Here is a 25,862-nt window from a genome sequence, read left to right as displayed (position 1 = left end):
GCTGCAAGAAAAGCCCGCAACTGTTGGAGATTTTAGGGAACTGTGCCCCAGCATATCCAACAATTGTCAGATGGGGGTGACTAAGTTTAAAACTGAGACAATAGATGCTCCCAGGTCAGGAAGACCTTCCACAGCGGTCACACCTGAAAACATCGATGCAGTGCATGCCATGATCCTTGATGGCAGACGAATACCAGCCAAAAACATTGCAAAAACTCTGGGGATATCCAGGAAATGAATTGGGGTCATTATCCACCAACATCTGGACATGCAGAAGCTCTCAGCAAAGTGGGTCCCCCAAAGGCGAGAACGTTTGCTCTCATCTCAAAGGCAAGGAATTTTGGATCATTTTGAGAAATCGGGTGCAAATTTTTTGGCTCTTATGACTGTTGATGAAACATGGCTTCATCACTATGACCCAGAGACCACAAACAACAGCCAATGGAGAAGACACACAAAGGTTCTCCACCGCCAAAGAAGTTCCGAACACAAAAATCAGCAGGGCAGGTTCTTGCCATTGTCTTTTGGGATATGGATGCTGTAATCCTTGCCAGTTACCTTAAAAAAAAAAAGAAAAAAAGATGAAACTGTTATGGCAGCAGTTTATTCAACAGCTCTGAAGGAATCGAAGGCAGTAGTAAAGAAATAATGCCGCTGGAAACTTAGCAGAGGCGTGTGTTAGTTTTGCAGCACCTGCTCACACTGCTAATGAAAACCAACAGACAATGCACAACTTGAACTTTCAGTGTCTGCCTCACCCACCCTATTCGCCAGACCTGGCTCCATTTGACTATTTCCTATTCCTAGATTTAAAGAAACACTCAAAAGGAACAAAATTTACCACAGATGATGAATTCATATCTGCAGCTGAGGACTGGTTTGTGCAACAAGGGAAAGACTTCTCCCCCCCCCAACAGAGAATTGCGGATGATGCAGCAGCGTCGTAACAAGTGTCTACCATCTACCACTTAGTGGGGGAATATGTAGAATAATGTGTAAGTTACATGGTTCTACCTGAATTCCTTCATGGTAATTATCACAACTTTTCAGCACACCCTCGTACGTAGCAGAAATATTCTGTTATAATTATTAACATATCTCCTTTGGATTTGTTCAGAGGTGAATTTTCTGTAGATAGATATTTCCGTTATTTTTACTACAATTGTCATATGATGCCTATAACATATTTACATTATTCAAAGAAATTGATACGGACGGTACTTTTCTAAAATTCTATCGAGCAGGTTTGTGACAGGTTGACCGTTTTAGGTATGCATCCCTTAGATAGTAATTTGGTCGCTGCAAATGGGTTGAATGAAACCAAAATTCAAACGACTTGACACATTGAATAAAGGTTCTAAACGTGCAGGCAGAGTTTATTTATCTCCGGAATGAAGTTTACTGGAGGCAAAGGAAAAAAAAAATCGTTATTGAGCATATTTAGGATATTAAAAATCCTCACGCAACAGTTGAAACGAATTGCCAACCTCTGGTTATCGGTTTTTATGGTCTCGAACAAGCCTCATACCGTATATATATGGTATGAGACTTGTTCGTAACCGGGACCACCAGCGATAATATCAAGAAAATATATCTTCATCTCTATGCGAGATGAGTTACCAGGCCTTTTGGAGGATAATAAAACATTAAAATTCCAAAATTCATATTGGCATTCTTTATTTTGACTCTTTGAAAATGCCGTTACATTACACTCCGAAGTGAGTAATTTCAAAAAAAAAGTAGATTTGCGATTAAGGTATGTGTGTACAGACTAGCGGGCGGGATTGTTTTGATCACGGGAAATTGTATCCGTTTTGTGATATCTTTAAAATCGAATTTCTCCTGTGCCGATCTGGCGATATAAATATTCTACTGTTTTTTTGTAAGGATTGCCTATTTCACAAATATAGTTCCATGTTTATTCTTCTTATAGGAAATTATGTGGAATTGTTGAAAAACGAGACATCAAATTTTTCTGTTTTGAAATTAAATTTTATCAAATATACAAAAAAAAAAAGAAAAGAAAAGAAAAGAAAAGATAGATAGAATGCCAGTATACGTGTATGTGGATGATTTTGTGGGGAGACTAGGCTACTAAGTTCCGCATAGCTGTAAAAGTTCCATACCGATATCTTGGACCATTTTTGAATTAAATGGGGGTGTGATATGTGGTTGAGAGAAAGAGAAAAAAAAACACATTTTTTTGTTATATTTTTAAACTGAATAAATTTTGGGTTTTCGAATTTTGCGCGTCACTCACACACTGAAAGCTACCCCAGTCCAAATTTCAGCTTCCTAATCCCACGAAATTATTGAAATATTTGGATTTATTATCCAGTCAGTAAATGTTACATATTTACGCAGTGTGTATGGCTTAAAAATGTAGCAGTTGTAAGGTATGTGTCAAATGCCGGTAGACAAGACACTAGCTCTGTGTTAAAAGCTTATTTCTTTGCTTGATTTCATCCAAAATAAGTCTTTGTAATGTTATCGAATTTTTGCATACACTGGTTTTCTTTTCTTAAAAAAACGTCATGAGAATTGACGATCACGTATTCATTTTACAGAGGTGGGGAGTTTTTCATCCTAAAAATTCTTGTCCTCCCCCTGAAAATTGACATACTGGCTAGAAAACTTGAAATTGACGGATATCATATGGCTTGCGTCCTTAGTTGCGACCATCATTCCATTCAAGCACAAAATAGTGTTCCATTTATATTATAGAATAATCTTAATTGAAGAGTAGCTCACTTCGTGTTAAATTATTGCCGAAGGCATTTTTGTTTTATATTTTGTTTAAATTGCAGCATACGCTTATTGGTTACCAAAGCGATTAATTAAATAGTTAACTGAATTTCTGACAGATTTGTCGCTGTAACTTACTCAAAGAAACATTTAATTCATAAGAACTATTTCATTTAAAATCAAAAAAAAGCTTTAATTATTTTAGAAAGAAACTTCCAGTTACAAAATCGACCATTTACGTTCCAATTCCAGTTACGAAATAATATGCATTATAAACATATGTTTATAATGCATATTATTTTAATACTACGTTTTTAAACTTCAAAGCAAGTCTGTTTTGCGGACATTAGGTAATTATTGAAATTAATCGACATTCATTCAGATTGAGTCTGAAATGTTGCTTTTCTTTGAAAACCAGTACTGACCAGTGATTTCACTGGTCAGTACTGGTCTAGAATTAATGAACCTACTTCAGCATTCGTTAAATTTTATGTTTATATGTTACTATTTCTCTTAATTAATGAACATGCATGATTGTACGTTAGGCAGAAAGTTTCGTTCACACAAACAGCGTCTTATATCTAAAAAGGCACTGGACGACAATAGAATGTGATATATTATAACGGCTTGTAAGGAACAAGAAACAAGATTTCCCGCATGAGCGATGAACAGAGCTATAAGGTTGCTCCCATATAGTCCAACATTTATCATTGGTAAAGCAATCGCGGCAATTCCAGAAAACGTGAGTGTATCAGAAGAATTATGAAATGGCAACTTGCGCCATGCTACATTGGTCACAGATTTGAAGTCCCCGTTCACCGCACTAAAACCCCGCCCACTATCTTCCCCGGCTTTGCAGATGGGAAATCTATATAATCGTAAGCAGTGAAATTTCTGTTTTTGAGCCAGGCAGAAATATATACTCACAGATTTGTATCATGTTTTTTTCAAAGATGTTTAACCATCCAACAATACGTTACGATGCTACTTTTTTCTCTCCTCTCCCTAGCTCATTCGGTATGTAATTTTAGTGAGTAAAATGGAACATTCTAAGGAGCTATTTTGAAGCTACGGCAAGATGTGCAATGAAATAAATGAACCTTCACGTAAAAATAAACTGTAGCGTTTTTCTTTGTTGGGACCTTAGCTATTTTCCGAAGAGCTCTATTCAAACAGAAATGGTACAGTGAAGTTTACACACGTCTGGGCACGCGCGCGCGCGCGCTCAAACACACACACAAACATTCGTGTGCGCACAAATCAACCTGGCAAAATAACTAAGCATCCATGCACACAAAATATTAATAACCTGCCACTGTCACACGTGATTCTCTACAAATGATATTCATAAAAAGAAGAGGTATATTCGCTGTCTGTCTCATTATTTGAAACAGGATTTGCAAATTTATTAATTCAAGTAAAACTTTCGAGCAGTTATATTTGTTACATAAGTTACAATTATAATATATACACTGAATCGACTTTATGTTATATAGCTATTATATTCTCTTACATATAATATTCATATGCAGATTCCTGTAACGCTCTTAGAATGTTGTCTACAATCAGCTGTAAGTTATTAACAGATAAATATAGTATATCTGCACTTAAAAGAGAAACATCTAAGATTAATTAATATCACATTTGGCGGAGTACAAATTTGTTGACAATACTTTCAAAGATTTATATTTATGAACATTTTAATACATTGTTAAGGTAATTTTGGGTTCGTCCGGTTCGGACCCATCAAACGTGCGCAAAAATGTCTACATGTATAAGGCACTTCAGATCTGCAAGTTGTCTGTGTCATGCAGACTGCACTCAAGAGTATTCAAAAGAACATGCAGGTAGATTATTATATCTATAGACGAATGCCAGGATTATCAGAAACAAATGAGGTAGAGTTTGTTGCCCTGATCATTAGTTAGGCATTAGTTAGACCTGGATATCAGGATCAGACATACTAACCGGTATCGAGAGTAAAGACTACTTTCGTTGTCAGTCTCCATTATTTTGGAGAGAAATGAGATGAGAACAATGGGTCAGCTGGTTTTCATCTCCATTTTTCAGAATGAGCTAATATAGGCTTACTTCAATGTAATGGAATAGATATGAAAATTTATGAAAAGAAACTGGCAGCTCTGCAAGCTAAAGACAACCCACAAGAATTCTATTGATATGCTGCAAGTAAAAGAAAGACTGAACATGAAAGAATAACTCTTCTGAATGCAGATGGTGGGTGACAGATGCAAAAGAGGTTGTTCAACTAATGAGTGCCCATTTTGCTAAAAGATATCAACCCGGTGAATGCAACAATAGCTTCACTGCTACCTCTTCAGTGGATGAAGAAACTCAGATATATGGAGAGGAGGTATTAGAGCTGTTGCACAAACTGAATAACAATTCAGCACGGGTGCTAAAAGAGTGTTCAGCTGAACTGGCTATTCTTTTGACCAGGCTATATAATTTGTGTCTCAACGAGAATCGAAGGGCGCAATGTTCAGCTGTTCTTCCAATTGCGCTACGGAGGCACCATATTAGGTGTCATTCTAGCCACTCATTTTATGTGCTGATTAAATACAATTGAGAATACTCCAGTAAAATTAATCGGAAGAACTGCTGTTTTACAGTGATCTGGACGAGTTTGTTGAGGAGAGAAATTCTCAACGGCTATAATTCAATTTTTCTAGATTGACGGTGTTTTTAAAAATTTTCGTTGTTAGTAGTAAAGAAGGTTCTTTTCGGTCTTGTAACTGTGATTATTCACAACTCTTCCTAACTTGCTCTGTATATTCTAAAATGAATCCAAACGTAGCACTGCGGAAACAGATTGATCAAGAACAGGTGTTATGTATAGAGCCCTTTGTATAAGGCACTTCAGATTTTTAGATTTAGAATCAAATTCTAGTTGTTTGACGTTTCTCTTATTGTTCATTTATATATTGTAAATACAAAACACAAGCATAGTATACGAGATTTGTAAACTTTTTTTGTTCTGCCATGATTGTGAACAATTATATTTTGTTAAATTAGGAGAATATGTAATGCAGTGGGACCGAATCCTTTCCATGTTATGTCATTTTACTAGGAATAAAATACGTGTTACTGCTTAATTTTCGTTTAGTTGACCTCGAATGTGTGGGTGTAATTTATCATCTTTGCTGAATGCGGCCACAACCATAAACCAGAAATCGTGTTTGGATTTAAGTGTGGGATGATTTGATCTGATTAATTATTCGCTTAATATGATCATTCTATTGACTACATGCACACAAAAGACTAAAATTGAATAACTGTGTGTCACTTATTCCAGTTTTGTGGGCTGAATGGGTAGCGGGGGGGGGGGGTTATTAAAGTTTTACCGCTCGTGTACTTCTCCAGACAGCAGGAGGGCGACATAATCAAAGTGGAAAACTAACTACAGATTGGATAATCATCGGTAGATTTCTTCGTTCCATTTTCATTCATAATGGATGAATGAAACTTTCTTCGTTCATAAAGTTTGTGGAAAAGTGGGTTCCTAAGAGAACGTACAGGCGAGCATGACAGTAAACCTTGGACAAGTAAAGCGGCCTTTTTTACGGTGCGATAATTGTTTGCTGTATCAAGGCTTTTGAATGTTTCATTTTTGTTTAGTCTTTGATAAGTATATTTTTGAGCGCTTTAAATTGTCATTGACGATTCAATAAGGGGAAAAAAAAAGTGATTTTCTCTATTTCACGTTTAATATACTTGTTACTTCGAATCCTTTTTTTTTCAAGCATATCACTTAATGCAAGAAATATCTTTAAATTGAATCGATTTTATTCTCGCAAAGATGTTTTTGTCTTTGTTCGTTTAAAATCCTTAAAAGAGATTTTTTTTTTAATACACCCATTTGATCATTTCACATTATTATTAATACAGGTAAAGAAACTCGAACAATTTTCTTGCATACTATTTGCGACCTCCCGAATTGTATCCTCCGCAGGCCCTTTGAGCACTTCATTTGAATGAGAGCTTTATGAGGCAGAAGAGAAAAAGGACCTATGAGCGAATAGTGTTGTAAACGCGTAACGTTGTGTTTGGCCAATTGCAGTAATTCCGGTAACTGCTGGGCCATCGTTGTGGTCAAGCAACCACCTAATATTCATATTGTTATTCGCTGCAGTGAATATTTCTTAGACGTTTATACATTCTTTTGCACTCTTACCCTGTGATCGTAATCTTTTTCGCTCTTTTCACATAATGGAACAATCCCATTATGTGAAACAAAAAAGACACAAAAATTTTATACTAATATTGTCTTTACCTTTCCCCTACCCTCTTTAAAATGCTTAAACACGGAATTAGTTGCATAGGCATCAGTGGTGTCGCGGTATGTGTTTTCCCATCATTTTATAACCTTCGGTTGGTTAACGATGTTAACAGGACGGGAGAAGGATGTCTGATAATGACTTCACTCCTTTAAGTTGGCGTGTGTTGCTAACTAGGATGGACAATGTAGAGGAAGTGCTCGCTTAACATGTATTTGGGGGAAGGGCGGAATAACAATACATGACGAATGCATAACTTTTCTATGTATTTTTTTTTTAATTTGAAATTAACTTTCGAAATTCTGCTATACTGGATTGATCATATGACTCCCCACCTTTTTGTTTCTTGGTAGATTGGCTGTACCGAAATACGGCTTTCTTTAGTGGTCAGTTAAAAGGAGGGAAATACAAAGTAACCGTTTTCTCTACCACCGTTTCCTTCTCTGATAATACCGCAGAACATGCATCCCTTTAGGCATACACATCACGTACTGTAATTGAAAATACATTTGCTGCAGAAAATGGCAAATAAACGCAGGGAAAGTGAGCCGTTTGGAGGTTTTTCGATCATTGTAGATAGAATGGCAGTGAAGTTAATTGATTGCATGATGGTAAAACAAACCATAACTGCAAAGATAAAAGTGAAATCTTACTTGATGATAACTGACATCACGCAGTCGCTCTGGTTAAGTTGCCGAATTGCTCCCCAAGCGCATTTAACGCCAACGGAAGTCATAGCCCTGTAATCAAGCTTGCCAATGTGCTATTACTGATCATTTCATCGTCCATAGAGGCTCCCCACTGTGATTAGCCTCTACCATCGCCTTCACGTAGATGTTCAAAGCTATCTGTTTTGACCTTCGTTTAGTTAATAGCTGAAGTAGAGACCAACGGAAAGATAGCACATAAGAGTGGTTCGGAACAGTGTACTTAATGTGTCCGGATGAAAGCCCTTTAGTGATTTTCAGATTTTCCTTCCATTTTGGAAGCATTTCTAATCACAGGCATGCGACACTAATCAACGAGTTCTTTTGTCGAAATATGTACAGTATCAGAATACTAGATTTAATATCAGAACGATATGGGGCAGACCGAAATAAATAAGCGTTACGAGGAAAGATGCGTGTCTGTTTGTTTCTAAATTTTGTTATAATTTAGAAAGTAGTTTAATGTCCATAAAACCTCAATTTCTCTATTTAAATACTGTATTTTAAATAAGAAAGATCAGTAATTGTCATCGAACAAATAGTAATGCAACTATCCAAGTTTCCCAATAAAAGGAGACCTTGCAATGCCAATATCATACAATAATCCAGTGGAAGTAATTCAATGTATAATCTCTTCATCTTTTTACACGATTTCATTCAGCGAAAGCTAAGTAATTGGAAATAGCCAGAGATTACCGAAAAGCGCATTTTTTGCAACTCACCTATTGGCAAGTTCTCTCCCAAACTAAAGTTTTATTACTCTCGTTTCAAAATTATTTAGTAATGCTGAATTAATAGTAGAGTGTAATTTACACTAAGCGATTATGCTCGGTTAGCAAAAAACAACAATAACAAAAATATATATATATATATATATATATATATATATATATATATATATATATATATATATACACAGCTGTTGTGGAGGAGACCTGAGAGATTTTTTTGAGCCAGATCCTTCGGCCCTTTAATGGCTAGCTGAACTACTTAAAATTATAGCGACTTTTTTACCTCTATTTGTGTATGTACGCTACGTGTCTCATTTTTATTGTCTGCACAAATATGTATTTATATATTTTGATGTAATATGTATTTTTTATATATATTATGCCATACGCTAATTAAATAAATAATAGTGCTCAGATTTTAAAATAACTACCAGTATGGTAGTTATTTTAAAATAAATACAATAAAATAAATTAAGAAAACAGCATATTGGAGAGAATGGGTTCCTGAAGATCTCGTGAAGATTATAAAAGGAATTTTAAGGTGGTTAAAAGATTTTTATCCAGAGAAACAAGCCAGGTTTCAAGTATTTGTTATAAGTTGTGACATAATACGAGATAAACATTTTCCTGTAATGTTTATTAATAAGTATATTGGTGAAAAAAGTGAAGCGTTTAAATTTCATTGGAAATTATCATGGCTGCTCTGATTGTTTGGTTAGATAAATGGAAGTATTTCTACTAGGACAGTTAATGTGCTTTCTTTCTTATAAAAAGTTGGTCTGGGTTGTTTTCAATTGTGGCCGGAGTAACTATGAAGCTAGTGTATTACGGGTGTTCCTCTTACGGATTGACTATTATCCCTAACGAAAAACCCGAGCTTCGGGAAGAACATTCTCCGCCACCCATATAAGACCGGCCAAATCACTTTGAGTTGCAAATTATACCTTTATAAATCCATTTTATCATAGACGGGATTCCCACCTATGTTTTTCTAACCAAAGGAAAAGTGGCATGTGTTGAAATCGTAAAATATTAAAATCGTAAAATACTCTGAAATAAGTCCTCTTGACTAATCATTCTTGGCAGAGGACATTTGAAGACTCACTTCAAACACTCACTGTGGCATTCATCTGTGGAAGATCTTTCGAACAGCAGATGATTCTCAGCGTCCGGTGTGTGACCGCCACCTTACTTGGTGAAGGTGAGCTACTTGAAAATACCAAGTTTTGTCCCTAGACCAGGATTCTTGGATTATCTAATCCTTAGCCCACCCACGCTATTAACATGCTGTAGGTATACTTTTCGTGATTGGGGGGGGGGGCATAAAAATAACTATGAGGCATGTATTATCTCAGATTGGCTTATTTATTTATTTATTTAGTTTTAATTACAAGGATACAGTAATCTGTTAAATGCATCACAACCTATTAGAATTGCTATGTCCTTCCTCATTCCGCACTTATTATATCACTGTGGCTGGGCTAATTTTATTGAAATGTTGCATTTGAAATTTTTACTAAAATGTGCTCTCTAAATAGGACTGATTTTCTAATTTTGTGGAAATATTCGGGAAAACTAATTGGAGTCAAAAATGTTCTGTGTTATAGACATCATGATGGCTCTCATGCTGTCGACATCCATCATTTTAACTGAATGGTTTCAAACTGTCTTTGTATGTATATATATATATATATATATATATATATATATCTATAAAATTGCTAACCAGGTGTATATTTGATCTATATGTATACGTTGTAGTATACAGTAATTGTCAGACTTAGGTTTATGATTTGATGATAAGATTTTCTCCCATTTTCGTTTGCAAAAATCATGGTAAAACGCGTATCTTTTCGCTTGTCCTTTTATTCTAATCTATTATATTGCCAGTTTTCTGATTGGCAATCAGAGAACTGCCAGTTATTTATTTAATGAAATATGGTATTTAGGATCTCTGAAATATTGGTTCATTTCAAAATGAGTTCAGTCGAATCCCTTTTAATTACAAAATTGGGAAAAATAAAATTGTTTATAAGTTCATTTCCCAAAACGGTTCTAGATTATCTCATTCAGTGTATCTGTTATGATGATGTCACCTTATACGAATGCTATTTCACTTATTTTTTTAAAATCATTTTTACGATTCTTGCTTGTTTCTACTTATCTGTTTATTATCATATGAATATAAAATCTTATAAAAGTGATCTGGCATCGGAAATCAGCAAGCCTTCTATTTCTGCAAAGATCTGATTGCTGTCTAATTAATTTAATTTATTATATGCTGACTTACAGAATTAATTAGTATATTGATAACTACTCAACGACGTTTACGTAGCATTGCGTTACTTCATTAGGAGTCACCGTTGCAACTGGAAATCTCGAAATGGTGATAATTGTTTCTTCTTATGCTTATGATATGCGATATAAAATTATCCGCCATATATTCTTTTTTATGTGGTGGACAATTCTAGATCACAAGCGTAACAAGATACAGTTATCACCAACATTCCAAGATTCCCAGTTGCAACGTTCATTCCTGATGAAGTAACGTAATACTGTGTAAACGTTGTTGAGTAGTTTTTTGCTGATGTCAAAGGATTTCAAAAATTTTGATCGGATAAAAGTGGTTCGCTGATAAATATAAAGAAAGTTAACATAGATTGGCAGAGGTTGGTAAATCAGCATAAAGTATAATTAAAACATTAAACCTAATAAAGAAAATAGAGGATCATTTGCCCAAGATCCTAATAGATCCTAATGAATTTTGGAGTATTTGAACAAGAATTCCTACTTGATTTATTAGAATTCATTGTACACATATGAGACACATCCATGACCCTCAAACAAATTTTGGGGCTAGTTATTATGCAATTCATTCAAATCAAGTAGATCTCTACAAGGAATATTATTGTGACATTTCAGAAACTATCTAATTAATAGTTTGGGCCAGCTTTGAATCAGAAAACAACCGGTGTTTGGAAATGCAGGCTACACAATTAAAGACATCTGGTGGATAATCCTAGATCACACCTTGGCGTAATGGACATTCAACAATACTGTGCATCAGCCAAGATTACGAAAACCCATAACATTATTGAATGCTGGGGAAATATTTATCGTATATTAAAATCGGCACGCCGGCGCAACACGATGGCCGCGCCGAGCGCCAGTCTGAAGACCTCACTAAATCGTTCAATCGGTAGTAGCGACGGGCGGTGTGTACAAAGGGCAGGGACGTAACCAACACGAGCTTATGACTCGTGCTTACTGGGAATTCCTCGTTCAAGGGGAACAATTACAAGCCCCTATCCCCATCACGAAGGAGGTTGATGGGGTTACGCAGTCCTGGACAGCGATGAGCACGCTGATTCCTTCAGTGTAGCGCGCGTGCGGCCCCTGATATCTAAGGGCATCATAGACCTGTTATTGTTCTATCTCGTTCGGCTAAACGCCGCTTGCCTCTCTAAGAAGACGGACCGACTTCAGTGATCGGTCCCATATTTAGTAGGCTAGAGTCTCGTTCGTTATCGGAATTAACCGGACAAATTGCTCCACCAACTAAGAACGGCCATACATCACCACCTACTGAATCAAGAAAGAGCTCTTAATCTGTCAATCCTTCCAGTGTCCGGGCCGGGTAAGTTTTCCCCTGTTGAGTCAAATTAAGCCACAGGCTCCACTCCTGGTGGTACCCTTCTGTCAATTCCTTTTAAGTTTCAGCTTTGCAACCATACTTCTCCCGGTACCCAAACACTTTGGTTTCCCGGAAGCTGCCCGCCTAGTCAGTTGAGGAACTCAGGCGGATCGCTGGTTGGCATCGTTTATGGTTAGAACTAGGGCAGTATCTGATCGCCTTCGAATCTCTAACTTTCGTTCTTGATTAATGAAAACATTCTTGGCAAATGCTTTCGCATTAGTTCGTCTTGCGACGGTCCAAGAATTTCACCTCTCGCAATACGAATGTCCCCATCTGTCCCTCTTAATCATTACCTCGTGTTCCGAAAACCAACAAAATAGAACCGAGGTCCTATTCCATTATTCCATGCACCATTATTCTGGCGTTACGCCTGCTTTAAGCACTCTATATTTTTCAAAGTAAACGTGCCGGTCACCCAAGACACTCGGTGAAGAGAATCGAGGAAAACCGGCGAGATTGTTCAGGCCGAGCAGTGGACCACCCGTCTGGAACTGAGATCCAATTACGAGCTTTTTAACCGCAATAACTTTAATATACGCTATTCGAGCTGGAATTACTGCGGCTGCTGGCACCAGACTTGCTCTCCAATAGATCCTCGTTAAAGGATTTAGAGTGTAATAGAGTCCCGTATTGTTATTTTTCGTCACTACCTCCCCGTGCCGGGAGTGGGTAATTTGCGGGCCTGCTGCCTTCTTTGGATGTGGTAGCCATTTCTCAGGCTCCCTCTCCGGAATCGAATCCTGATTTCCCGTTACCCATTACGACCATGGTAGGCGCATAACCTACCATCGACAGTTGATAAGGCAGACACTTGAAAGATGCGTCGCCGGTACGAGACCGTGCGATCTGCTCAAAGTTATTCAGAGTCACCAGGAGTTTCGGACCGAAGCCCGATTGGTCTTGGTCTAATAAAAGCACTCGTCCCCGAAGGCCGGAGCTCTGCTGCATGTATTAGCTCTAGAATTACCACAGTTATCCAAGTAAAAAGGTACGATCTAAGGAACCATAACTGATTTAATGAGCCATTCGCGGTTTCACCTTGCTTAGGCATGTACTTAGACATGCATGGCTTAATCTTTGAGACAAGCATATGACTATTGGCAGGATCAACCAGGTAGCATTCGATCATCGAATGCAACGAACGCGGCGTCGCCGCGTTCGGTTCACAACTTTTCGACTGCATCGCAGTCGGGGTGCTCCGTCTCGCAGAGCACCGGTACTCGGCAGAGGAAGAATTCATCTCAGTGGTATTAAACTCCTTTGTGTCGTTCGAGAAACAAAAATTACTCTCATTGCATTGTCACTTATTCGATGTTGTATAGTGGGTTCTGTCCATTTTTATTATTTTGGTATCCTCGAGTGTAATTATCTCTGTCATTCAAAACTGAATGACAGAGAAAAAAAAATTTAAAAAGTGAAATAGAGAGAAACTACAGTCATAAACTTAGGATATAATACTGTCGTTAGCTGACACGATTAAATATAATTGTTAATTAATTTATTTTTAAAAAAATTCTAGAAACAGTAACGCATGATATAACTTTTATCACTTTTCTTACAACTCTAACTTGTTAAACTCTTAACATTTCTGAACTTTTAAGTTAAGGAATGCATATTGGGTTGCTAAATGTTGTTCCATAGTGCTGACCATCTCGGCATTAAGTTCAGTTTTCTAAAAGTTTGCGTTATCACGTTCCTGTTTGTTATACTAAGAGGTCATGTACTATTCTTGGTCATTATTCATTGGTATTCAGTGATTGTAAATCTTTAATATTTTGCAGGACAGTTACATTAATGCACTCATGACAGAAAAGTAATACCGTTCACTTACCTAGAATAGTGATCAGCAAAAACGACGTCCAGACAAGGTATCATTAATAGTCTTGGCGCATACCTCAGTCAGGTAATTGTCGGGGCATTTATATACGAAATCCTCTATTTATGCTTCAGAAATAGCTGTTGTTAGTCTTCAAAACGTAATATATCAGTTCGTGATTTTATTTTTTTTTTTTCCCAAGTGAAGAACTGACAGACTTCAGCCGAGGCAAAATATGGTCTCTCTCTGCCATATCCGATCTCCACCGCATCTAGAAAATTGGAGAACTTTATACGTTTACCAGATGAATTAATTTATTTATGACTCGTAAAAGAGCAATGTATCTTGTTAAAGCCCTACCATCATTATTGCCACGACACAGCAAATTAGCATTCATCCAATCTTCTTTATATATTACGAGAAATATGTACTTTGGATTTATGGCAAAATATTATTTCTCCGTATATGATACTGCCTGTATAAAAACAGAATATTATGGATTGATGGTGAAATGGTTTCACCGAGTGCGAGCTCATTTATATATATATATATGGCACGATTAAATACAACAGCAGTACTGATGTCCGGATTTCTGCAAACTACGATGCGTTTTTCAGTGATAGTATTCTTACGAAATTTAACTTAGAAATAATTTTCCTCAAATGTTTACATGGGAAATTGCAGAATCTTCCCTTATATAATTCATCTTTCGCATCCTAAGTAAGTCATTAACTCGTATGATAGTTTCGGATGATTATACTGTCAGTGACGCCAAAACACATCAAATCAAGAATAACAGATTCACATGTAACTACTTTAAGCAAGTCATTAGTGCAGACTGCTATGTAGTTGTATTTGCAAACTGTAGCAGTTCCTTACATTTTATTATTATCATTAATTTTTTAGTATGTGTGATTCTTACCAAGTCTTGCTCATTTTTTGCGAACTTCTCTTTCATTACAAATATTTTAATTTAGCAGTATGGTGGATTCACAGAGCTTCAACTTTTAGGTGGATGTTTTATGTGAGTATTTAAAATTCCTGTATTATGCATATTTTACGGATACAGAACAGTATTGGTAAGAGTGACAGCGTTGTCTTATAAATAAAAGGAAGAATATTGTAAAATCTTAAATTACCTCGACTTAACATGTTTTTATATTGTAAGAGTATAAAACTTTTATTAAGTTGATGTGCGAAAATATTAAAGAAAAATCCAGCGGTCGCGACACTGAAACTCTAACGAGGGAAAAACCTTGATAGAACTGCTCTCACTTTGCTAATTAAGCACAATTTCAGGATCCCCAATCCAATGGATTGATCCATTTCGGCCAGTTACATTCGAGTCTATTGAAATAGCTACTCGGCATTTCTAAGAAAGGACACTATTACTTTAGGGCATGTTATTATAAATATTAAATCTAGATATTTATACTGCTATCGCATGAAATATGCAAAGTGAATGAAAGTATTAAGGACCAGGCTGATTTTTGGACCTTGGAAACACCTTGACAATTGTGAATTGAACATAATTTTGTCCGAATACATACATATTTACATGTAAACTTACGTTACTGATGAAATTCGGGTCATATATCTTTAACATTTATTATACCCAAGGTAAAATACTTTCTACACACACACACACACACACACACACACACACACACATATATATATATATATATATATATATATATATATATATATATATATATATATATATATATATATATATATATATATATATATATATGATTGTAAGCAATACTCCGAAATCAAAAATAAATAATTTAAGATAAATGGAATATGACATGCATGTGAATCAATAATTTTCAAAAATGACCTTTAAAAACAAGTTTCTATATCGGCTTACCGACAGACTCAGCATTTGCTACACTTATCGTAGACAAAAAGTTCACTGTAGATTTTGGAAAGATTATTGTGGAAAATGAGTATTTTTCCCCTCTCATTAAGTGCTAATGAAATTTATTAGTAAAAGTATTAGTAAATATTAAATCTAGATATTTATACTGCTATCGTATGAAATATGCAAAGCGAATATTAAAAGTATTAAGAGTTAATGAAATTATTTTAAATATATCTCCAATAAAATGTTTTTTATGCAAAAAAAAATGTGTTTTTTCAGAAATTCTTCCCGTTTTCACTTGAATATTAAACTTAATTGTCAGAATTTTCCAATGTCATTTAAACCGACGAAGCTGTTTTGTAATTAATTGAAAATTTGAAATGAATCATTATTCGATGTTTGGGTTAGAAATCCAGAAAGCGACAGTAGTAGAATTCATCAACTTGACTGCTAAGTATGTCGATTGTATTCTTCATTTGTTCCCCTACCACCGCCACCGTTTTATGCATAGGGAGCGGAAATAACTGGTTATTAGTAGCATATTTCTGCAAAGTTAAACAATATTAGAAACCGCCTAGTAAATTAGCTGGGCTGAAAAAGACATGAAATATGCCGAAGTTTATCATACATTTATTAATGAATTGAGAAAACCTAATCCAAATCGTGATCATAGTGATAGTCCAAAAAATGATGTACAGTATTACTATCTTTATCCCTTAGCGTCTGCTGCACAGCCCCCTCCCCCCAAGCCGAGCAGGGAACATTGAAAACAACAGCAGGAGCTTGTTACTGCTCAGCAAGAGCGCGAATGATCCTATAGATTCCATGCTCCACCTCCCTCTGAACTCGACAAGTGTCTTCCGTTCATTATCGCTGCTCGGAGAATTGCTGTGCAGTCTGAAAGAACACGTTTCTGCATGATTGAACCTACAACCTGTAACAAAGCGAATAGGACCCAACCCATTCAGCTCGGGGTGGCGACACTCTCGAGATTTCGTAAATAGCTTTTTCTCTGTTTTAATTTATTGGTAGTTGGGCAATGGATTGTTTCTTCTTTTGTTTACCTTTATATTTCCTACAGAGTTCAGTCTATTTTCAATATATTTTATTGACTTCTTTGTATTATTATTATTAGGGCACACTTAAACGTTACTGCATCAGAAAAAGATGCAGTAGTGTATATTTAATGGCATCAAGTATTAACATTGCAGAATTCTATGTCGTGCAGTTTAAGTGTCTGTATGTAAGTGTTTAGTATTTTTTTTTTTTATTATTTCTTATCAGGTTCTCAATATCCTTTAAAAACATACTGGTCACTCCTTCGCAGTGCTTGCTATAAGAAATTTTTCCTTTTTTTACCTGTGATAATGCAATAGAAATGAAAATGCAAGTAAGTTCTGATTGCTTGCATTTATTTTATGAGAAAAGGAAATAATTTTTCAATTTTAAAGGATTTAAGGGAACGTTTTAGCATTCCAAGTTTCTTAAGTTTCTCCATCCCTTGATTTTAATGTTTTGGTTCTTTGGCATTTTAATTTTTTTTTAAGTTGAAGAATGAAAATATTTTATACCTTTGTTAGACTTTGAAGATCTCTAAGGAATATTGATGAATGGATTTCAGCTTTTTACGATTTCAATTGGCTAATGACCTACTACACTATGTGGCGCTGTTGCTCGCTCCTTTGTACTCCTTTCTTCATTGTAACTGCTTGATGAAGCTGACTCCTTAAGCGTTATGTATTTGCTCAGTCGCACCCAGTTATCTTCTTTATCTGGACGCGTGCACTCTTCCGTTATATATATTTATATACACAGGTAACTCTTGCAGTGTATAACACGGTAGTTGGATTCCTATTGAATCTTGTGTACTAAGTACTAGTACAAAAAAGGAGGACGGGTTATGTTCCAAAAGCTAACAAAAATACAGCATTTTTTTTATATCTAACGGAAACTTGTATTTTATTTAAAAATAATAATAACTGATGATTTACAAACCATTATTTAAATAAATCGGCAGTTATCCAAGTTTTATTATTATTTTCTTTCCCTCAATACGAATCGAAATCTCTAATTTCGATTCGTATTGAATCGAAATTAGAGATTTAAACTAGTATAGTAACTTTACACGATCTTTTGGTGCTTTAAAGGTGCAATTTTTCTGTTTTTCTGCCCAACGTTCTGTTGGAAATTTTTTTCCACGAAAAATCTGTCTCACCCTCGTTGAAAACTTGATATGATGTTTATCCATGCTCTTCAATATTTTATTTTATTTATTTATTATTATTTTTTTAAATTTGAAGTAAACTTCATATTTATATAAGACATACTCGGAAAAATTTATAAACGATCAAATAGAATCTAAAATAACTTTACAGAAACCCTCAAAATCACGAACTGCACGCTTCGAAGTCACAATTTTAATGGTCTCGATCAAGCAGAAGTTCAATAGTACAGAGCCTAACATGGGGATTGCAACTCCTCCCCCCGTTTTTTTTTTCTTTCTTGATAACTGCTAGCCAGTTAATATAATAGTGGAACGTGTCAGTAAATGATGGAATTGAAAAATTACATCCGCCATAATAGCAGGGTTTTTCCAGTACAAAAGCTAAAAATACCGTGTTATGTGGAGTTATCTGCAAAACTCTAACCGTGTTAGAGTGAACCCGTGTTGGCGAGTTGTAAATTATTGTGTTATACGGTGGTTGTCTGTATGTATGATAGTAGGATGAACATTAAGTGGCCTATGTGTTCATTTATTATCAGGTGCTTAGACAGCAACAACAGAACGAATGACATGGTAGGGATGTCTTATACTGAAATTAAATGAAAGACTATATTTTTGGTGTATGGAAATATAAAAATACCGATCGCATCATTGTGCTAGTACTGCTGATAGTGCACTTATTCTCCTGAATGCATTCCATTTGAACTGCAAGCTCAACGAAAAGTGCGTCCGCACACGAGAGAAAGAGATCCGATTTGATGTACTGGGAAGTGGAAACAAAAAATATTTCAATAGTTTTTGACTTTGTTGGCGGAATTGACGATTTCAGGTGACAGGGAATTAAAATGAAGTCAGAGATAAATCTCTTCAAGATAATGTTATGGTAGTTTGTATTGAAGGCGAGGCAGCCAATCTTATGAAGTATCCTTATGTTGTCATTTAATTGTGGATGTTCTTAATTCGGGTTCTTAATCTTACTTGGATGTTTAACTTTGTAACAAAAATACCGGTATCTGAAAGCCTGTTACTTTAGAACTCGTGCAATTGGTGTAAATTTATTACATTTATGGTTTATCAGGAATTTAGTGTCTGAGGTGTTTACTTGACCTGCCAACAACAAGCATCATAAGCGAAATATGAACAACATAGGTTCTGAACATTACTGGTCATGTCACTTACATTGACGCTTGGTATCTTATGTTAAACTGCTAACTGATGGATGATACAACATTATGAATTGATGAATCCTAGTTTGTTTAGAGACGATACAACAAAATCCTGAATCCATTTATTTGCATGCACTGTAGGCATAGTCATCTGGAATTCAGTTTGCTAGGAAACTTAATGTACGTTATCGTCTACCGTTCTTCATAGCAAGTTGTTGGATAGTTCAGTGAGCAAAACTACATATTGAGCAGAAGTTTAATACATCAGCCAAACTATTCTACACATACTGGCCACTGAATTAGAAACTTGGCAGAAATCAGTGGTTTCCGTATAGGCATGCAATTGCCAGTACCAGTCGTCCTGAATTCCGTGCTCATAGTTCGGTAAGATATGGGTCGGGAAGGAATAGTTTCATTAAATGCTTCGGTCAATTGCTGAACACAGGAAGTTCTGTATATCCCTAGAAGCCCTCTCAGACGACGACGATGATCTCGTTCCTTACAGACTTCTTAAGACCACAGTCTGGACCTCTTAGACAATCACTATGGGTTATTTTCCCACTGATTAAACACCTGAGATATCTCACCTTTTGAAAAACCAGTCAGCTCAGCTGTTTTCTAAATCACCCACAATAAGCCCTTTATCGAATTCTGAAAGATCCTTTGTTTTCCCCATTGTCATCAACACTGTTGGCAGTTACTGACGAGCAGCATTCTTAAATAGTTGTTTAGAACACATGGTGACGCGCGTGACCAATGCAAACAGACGTTTGTCTCTATAACTCAATATAAACTAACGTTAGCAGATTTTTTCAAATTACAGAAGACGACTGACGCAGTATCTCATGAAAATTTTATATAATAATAACTGGAAACTCTAAGAATTGAAAAGAATGCTTTTTACTGGGTTCAAAACTATTTGAGGTCGGAAGAGTAAAAATAAAATTTATATGTTTACATTTTTTTGTCGCTCCCACCCAAAAAGGTTTTCTTAAACCTATAGTGCCTTTGTACCGTGAGTGGACGAAAGACTGGAATTTTTCTCTAATTTTTATTCATTTTATATATTTTGTATTTTTATTTATTTTTTAGTTTAATTCTTTATTTTTTTTACAGTTTGGAAATCCCGCTTAGACCAAACATGAAGGTTTCTTAACTATTTCAGGCCTCACATTGGGTAATGACATTTATTTCCCACCAGATGGCAATCATAAACATCCATATCCGCAACCTGTTGGTTGGAAAGTGAATACGTTTATTCGTTATATTTATAATCTGCAATTACCACTTCTGTGACCTACAGTTAACAAGTAACACCGTTATACTTATATCCTCACTGAATTTGCCTAGGTTGATTGCAAACTATGGAGATTTGAAAGTAGTGACAATTGTGAAGGCTATAAAAACAAAATTTGTAATTTTTAACTTGCACAATTCAATTTTATAGTACAATCCGTTTTTTTTTTTCTCCTTATATTCTTACATAATCAAAATTGTGTAAATATTCATATCGTAGAAACATGGAAATGGAATACTCCGACCATTGGAATAAGAAAGAAAGTAGCCAAAACACCATTGTTAGCAATCAGGAATGTGTTAGCAGAAGAGCTAATCTCAGTTGGTGTATGTTCACTTAAACAGAATGGGAGAGGAAAGATTAGCAAAACAGGTTGGTAGGAAAAGGACCCAGAAGAAGACCAAGACGTAGATAGATTGATACAGTAAAAAGTACCTTAGAATAGCGCTTCCCAAACTGTGGGCCGTAGGTTTTGTAAGGGCCCGTGAAATAATGAAAACAAATTTAAAATCTTTTAAGACTAAGTAGATTTTTTATCTTAAAAGAAACGTATTTAATTTTTATTATTTATTATTTCTTTTTTGTTATTCCATTATATTTTAATGGGAAAAAAAAATCACACATTGATGCGGGTTCACAAATTTTGCTTCCTGCGTATTTCATGTTGCTTAATGAATATTAGTAAATATACGCTTATTCATATAAGTTTCATTTCAAAGCAGAAATCTAAGAATTGCGGTTTCAAATATTTCACATTAAATTGTTATTAAACGTTTTTTATGTTTTTAATTCTTTCCTTATTACTAATCGTTTTATATGCTTGTACTGCAAATGTACAATAACAATATATCTATCTATATAAAAATATGAGATAATATGGCATGTCAATTGTGTATGTAAGATGCTAAAAATGTAATATTTGCATTTAATTTTTGCAGTATTCACTGTATATGTTTTGTATTGAATATAAATACAATAAATATTACAATTTTTTTTCGAGGGGGGCAGTGAAATATTTTAATTTTTCCAAAGGGGGCCCTGACATCCAGAAGTTTGGGAAGTACTTCCTTAGAAGATAGAAATATAAGATCTGATAATTTTGGGGTCTTGACAGATAACAGATTGATTTGGAGGAAAATTATTGATCGGAAGTTAGTAATGGTATAACTTTTTTATGTAGTATTATCATAATTATCCTGTACACTTCATGAGGGTACATTTCAGGAATTTGACGATGATGACTACTGTAACTTATTTAGGACTTAAAAAAATAATAGTAGCATAATCATCTTCTTTTAATGTTAAGGAGATTTTTTGTGGATGAAAACCACTTTATATTACAGTATGCTAAGCTAGGACCGAAACTACTAATACTACAATGATACGTTTACCGAAAACTTAATTCGGATTCAACTATTAATAAATAGAGAGGTGTCACTGTGAATTGCAAATTGTTTCTTAAATATTTTACCATCCAGAGTTTTATACCTGTACAGAATATTACTATTCTTTTGAAATGATTATCGGTATGAAAGCATCAGATAAGACTAATTTAAGTAGTGGGCATGAAACAGGTACTCCTGAAAGAAGGGAAAAAATGCATAAATAAATAATTTCCATATTTGCATTACAAATGTGCCTTAGTTTCAGTATTAGTGGTGTTCATTTCCTTCTCCAGTCTGCAAAACTCGCTTTTCCATAATGCAATCTCAATTTTCAGTTTCTACAAGCACAGCTGATCTGTTACCACTCATTTTCCAATTACACCCAAAATCTTTGCTCTTTTTATCTCAAATGTGCAACTTGTGCATATGTTTCGTTCCTATATACCATCTCATCGAATTTCCGGCTTAGAATCTACTTTTGTTTGTGAATTTTTTTTGCTAAAAATCTCTCAACCCCATTCTGTCAGATTCATTTGCTATCAGTATCGCTTTCCTTTAAAAACAGTAGAATGTCACCAACTATTCCGAACTTTGCGATTTCCTTTCGTTAAATATTGATTTTCTGCAGTCCGTCTTTCCTAACAGTGAACTCTTCTTCCTTGGAGATTTTAATGTTCACGTCCCCAACTGGATTTCCTTTTTCAACTGCATGTTCGTTTCCAAATGGATGTTGTTTGTTCTCTATACATTTCATACCACAGCCTTTGATGCAGCAACACTCACTGCGTGAGTGTTGCTGCATCAAAGCCACGTGTTTGGTATTATAAAAATAGCAAATGGAGTTTTGTGATTCCTCTACCTCACTTCCTTGGTTGTACTGTTGTTTAAGTCTTTAGATTCAAACATTTGCATTGAACGGATCACTGAAAGAATTCCCCTTAATGTGGAAACATTTGGTCACTATTCCATTTAAATTCTCGTTCGTTATCCAAATCTCAGTTCTCCAAGTGCGCAACGGCTTTTTTATAGAAAAATCATACGTATAGCAAATGACTTTCATTGAAACTTCATGTTCCTTTTCTGTTTACACTCAAGTCCGAAATAGTTGGAATTGGCCAACCCCTTCCAAAACGTTTTTTTCGGGTTGGGGGGGGGGGAGGAACATAGAACTTACAACAACAGGAAATTTGCTTTCTATTCATAAATATCCATAGATATCGGATGAATCTTTTCCAAACTGTATATCAAAAAGTCCCTCGGTTTTGAAGATTTGCTTACGAGTTGATTCTGTTTTTGTCGCCTTTTTCTTTTTCCTCTCATAATTCATTGGCTATCCTGCAGTCCCAAAATGCCCATATTCAACCTATTCCTAGGAATGGTTGAATTCCTATTCCAATAAATCTATACCATCCAATTTTGCCCATTTCACTTCTCTCTAAAGTAATGAAGTAAACCATTGACACATGTACATTAGCTTGAGGCTTCTTCTCGACTAATAAACGATCACTAGTGTTGATTAAGCCGCTGTCCATCAAAAGAAAATTATCTTGATTATGTCATCCACCTTTAGACAAATGCTATCAAGAAGTTTCAAGAGTCTCAAGTGGTTGCTCTTGCTACCCCTAAGCATTTGATGAGGTGTGGCACAAAAAGTTAAGCAAGTTCTCAGCTTATTGTCTGCCTTCTGACCTGCTGAGTTCTACGAGGCTTTCTTTCCTTATACTCTTTTTCTTCTTCAGCAGTAACCTTATTCAGTGGATTGAACATGCAGTCCATACTTTTCTTGATGACTACACTGTACTCCTTTCTCATTCATTTGACAAACCTTGCATTCTAAAAGTCACCAAACTTCCAACATATTCACTTCTGATAACCTTGCCAATTTCAAGCTAATAAAATGTCCTTTTTTTTCTCTTAAAATAATAACACCCTTCTTTCAGTAGTTCTTTTGCAACGCCCAAATAACTGGACAAGATGAGATTACTCCACCCTCCATTCTTTCTTGGCATAATGTTGCCTTCTCAATATTCAAGGAATTGACGTTTTTCTCTTTTGTCCACAGTAGTTCATAATTGTCTCCCTGTGAGCTGTATTAAAAAGACTCAGTACTGAAGAGAGCAGTTTGGTTGATTAATGACTTATCCCTCATCAATTTACTCCACACACACACACACACACACACTCACTCTCTCTCTCTCTCTCTCTCTCTCACACACACAGAGTTTGTGATTTTTGCATTTTTCTATTAATTATTTGCATGGTCACTATTCGTTAAAAATGGCATCGATAATTCTTTGACTCTCTTCTAAATCTGTTAAAAGACATACAGCAGCTGGTTCTCTGCAGTTTAACTCGAAACTCACAGAACAAATTTTCTTTATTTTTGTTATTCCTTTTACCTCTATCCCATGGGACAGATTTCCCTCTTATCCATTTGTTAAATTATACAGTTGCGTCTTAAAATCCAGTGTTAGCACGTTTCTTCTTTCTCTTCAGCTTTCTGCCCATCTGCATGCTAATATACGTTGCCAAACCTCTGGTGTGTAGGATTGTCAGTGAAAACAAAGAAAATGTCAGATACTGTATTTAGAATTATTTTAAAATGTGTCATATATGTGATTCAAGAAGAACAACTCATCCAATTAATAGTACGATAATACATAAAAGCAGCGAGAAACAGCGCTTTAGTACATGTGAGGTTAAAAATATACCACACACACACACACACACACACACACACACACTCGAGCCTCCGTAGCTCAATCAGTATAGACGAAGTCCTTTGGTCGGAAAAACCTGGGTTCGATTCCCGTGAGGAACCTTCATCTGGTTTCTTTCGACTAAAGGTAAGTTATCCAGTCTCGTACAGAGGTAGGGGGGTTTTCTTCACCCGGAAACTCGGGTTCTTCCACCCCCCCACCCCAGAACAGGCAAACCGGCCCGTGAACACACACACACATCTACAGATATAGGACGCACGTTGAGGCATGGGACTAATCCTCGAACTACGGTCGCGGTTAAATGAATAGAAATCCTGGACACCGCAAGGTAAAAGAGGAGGAAAGAAATAATAATAAGATATATACACTCCAACACTCTCTCTCTCTATATATATATATAGTTGAAGTTCTTGGATTATATTTTAATATAATTTTGAATATTTCCCTGAAAAATTATTAGGCGATCGACGTATCATACAATTGAAACATTGACTACATTGTATCAATGATTGAGATACGTTTGTCATGTTGAGTGCTCCTGTAATACCGTAAGAAGGACATTATTTGACCTCCGGATGAAAACACCATGACGTGAATTATCAATACGAACTTTTACAGCAATTCTTTCAGTCCTAAGTCTAAAACCAACCAACATTTCTTGGGGTGCCAAATTCATTGCCACGGCAGGTTATAAGTTGTACTAGTACTTCTATTTAAAGTGGTCTAAAGTTCATCAAAGCCAAATATGAATTAGGCTTACAGTCGCAAGTACATTACACTTGTTGAAATCTGTCATACAGTCTTTATGCTCTAGGTGTCCGCGCAGTTGGCCTAGTGGTTGTGCGCTTCACAACCATATGACTGGGGAAGGAGTGTCCCAGGTTCGATTCCCGTCGAAGACGTGAGGAGTTTGAGGATCTTCCTCAGCCATAGCCAAGTTAGCCGGTCTTGGGCGCGGGCAGTAGGTTTTTTTTCGCCACTTTATCTGGCGTTTTTCATCCCGCAAGCAGGCAAACCGGCCCCTTGAACACACACGGATCTACAGCCATAAATATACTTAACTCCCCAGGAGGGAGCTCAACTCGCCCCAGTAGGGACGGGGGAGAAAAAGGGAGGAAACTCCATACGAATAAATAAATATGCTCTAGGTTTCAGTTCCGTCTAGAAATCGAGGAATTTTGATAACGACCTAATAATAAGTTGGCTGGC

The 25,862-nt window shown here is 35.9% G+C and overlaps 1 protein-coding gene and 1 pseudogene across 6 annotated transcripts in view; one reads left to right on the top strand and one right to left on the bottom strand.

Annotated features, from left to right (window-relative positions):
• The window catches only part of LOC150100308 (CUGBP Elav-like family member 4), an 865,263-nt gene that overhangs the window by 390,782 nt on the left and 448,619 nt on the right, over window positions 1-25,862 (top strand). The window lies entirely within an intron of this gene.
• On the bottom strand, window positions 11,516-13,292 carry LOC150100309 (small subunit ribosomal RNA; annotated as a pseudogene).

This window comes from Typopeltis vanoorti, chromosome 13, assembly GCF_054136105.1.
Source record: "Typopeltis vanoorti isolate ZY-2024b chromosome 13, IOZ_Tvanoo_1.0, whole genome shotgun sequence".
NCBI lineage: Eukaryota > Metazoa > Arthropoda > Arachnida > Uropygi > Thelyphonidae > Typopeltis > Typopeltis vanoorti.
Note: the sequence above shows the minus strand (reverse complement) of the source record. Positions and strands in the feature narration are given on the sequence as shown.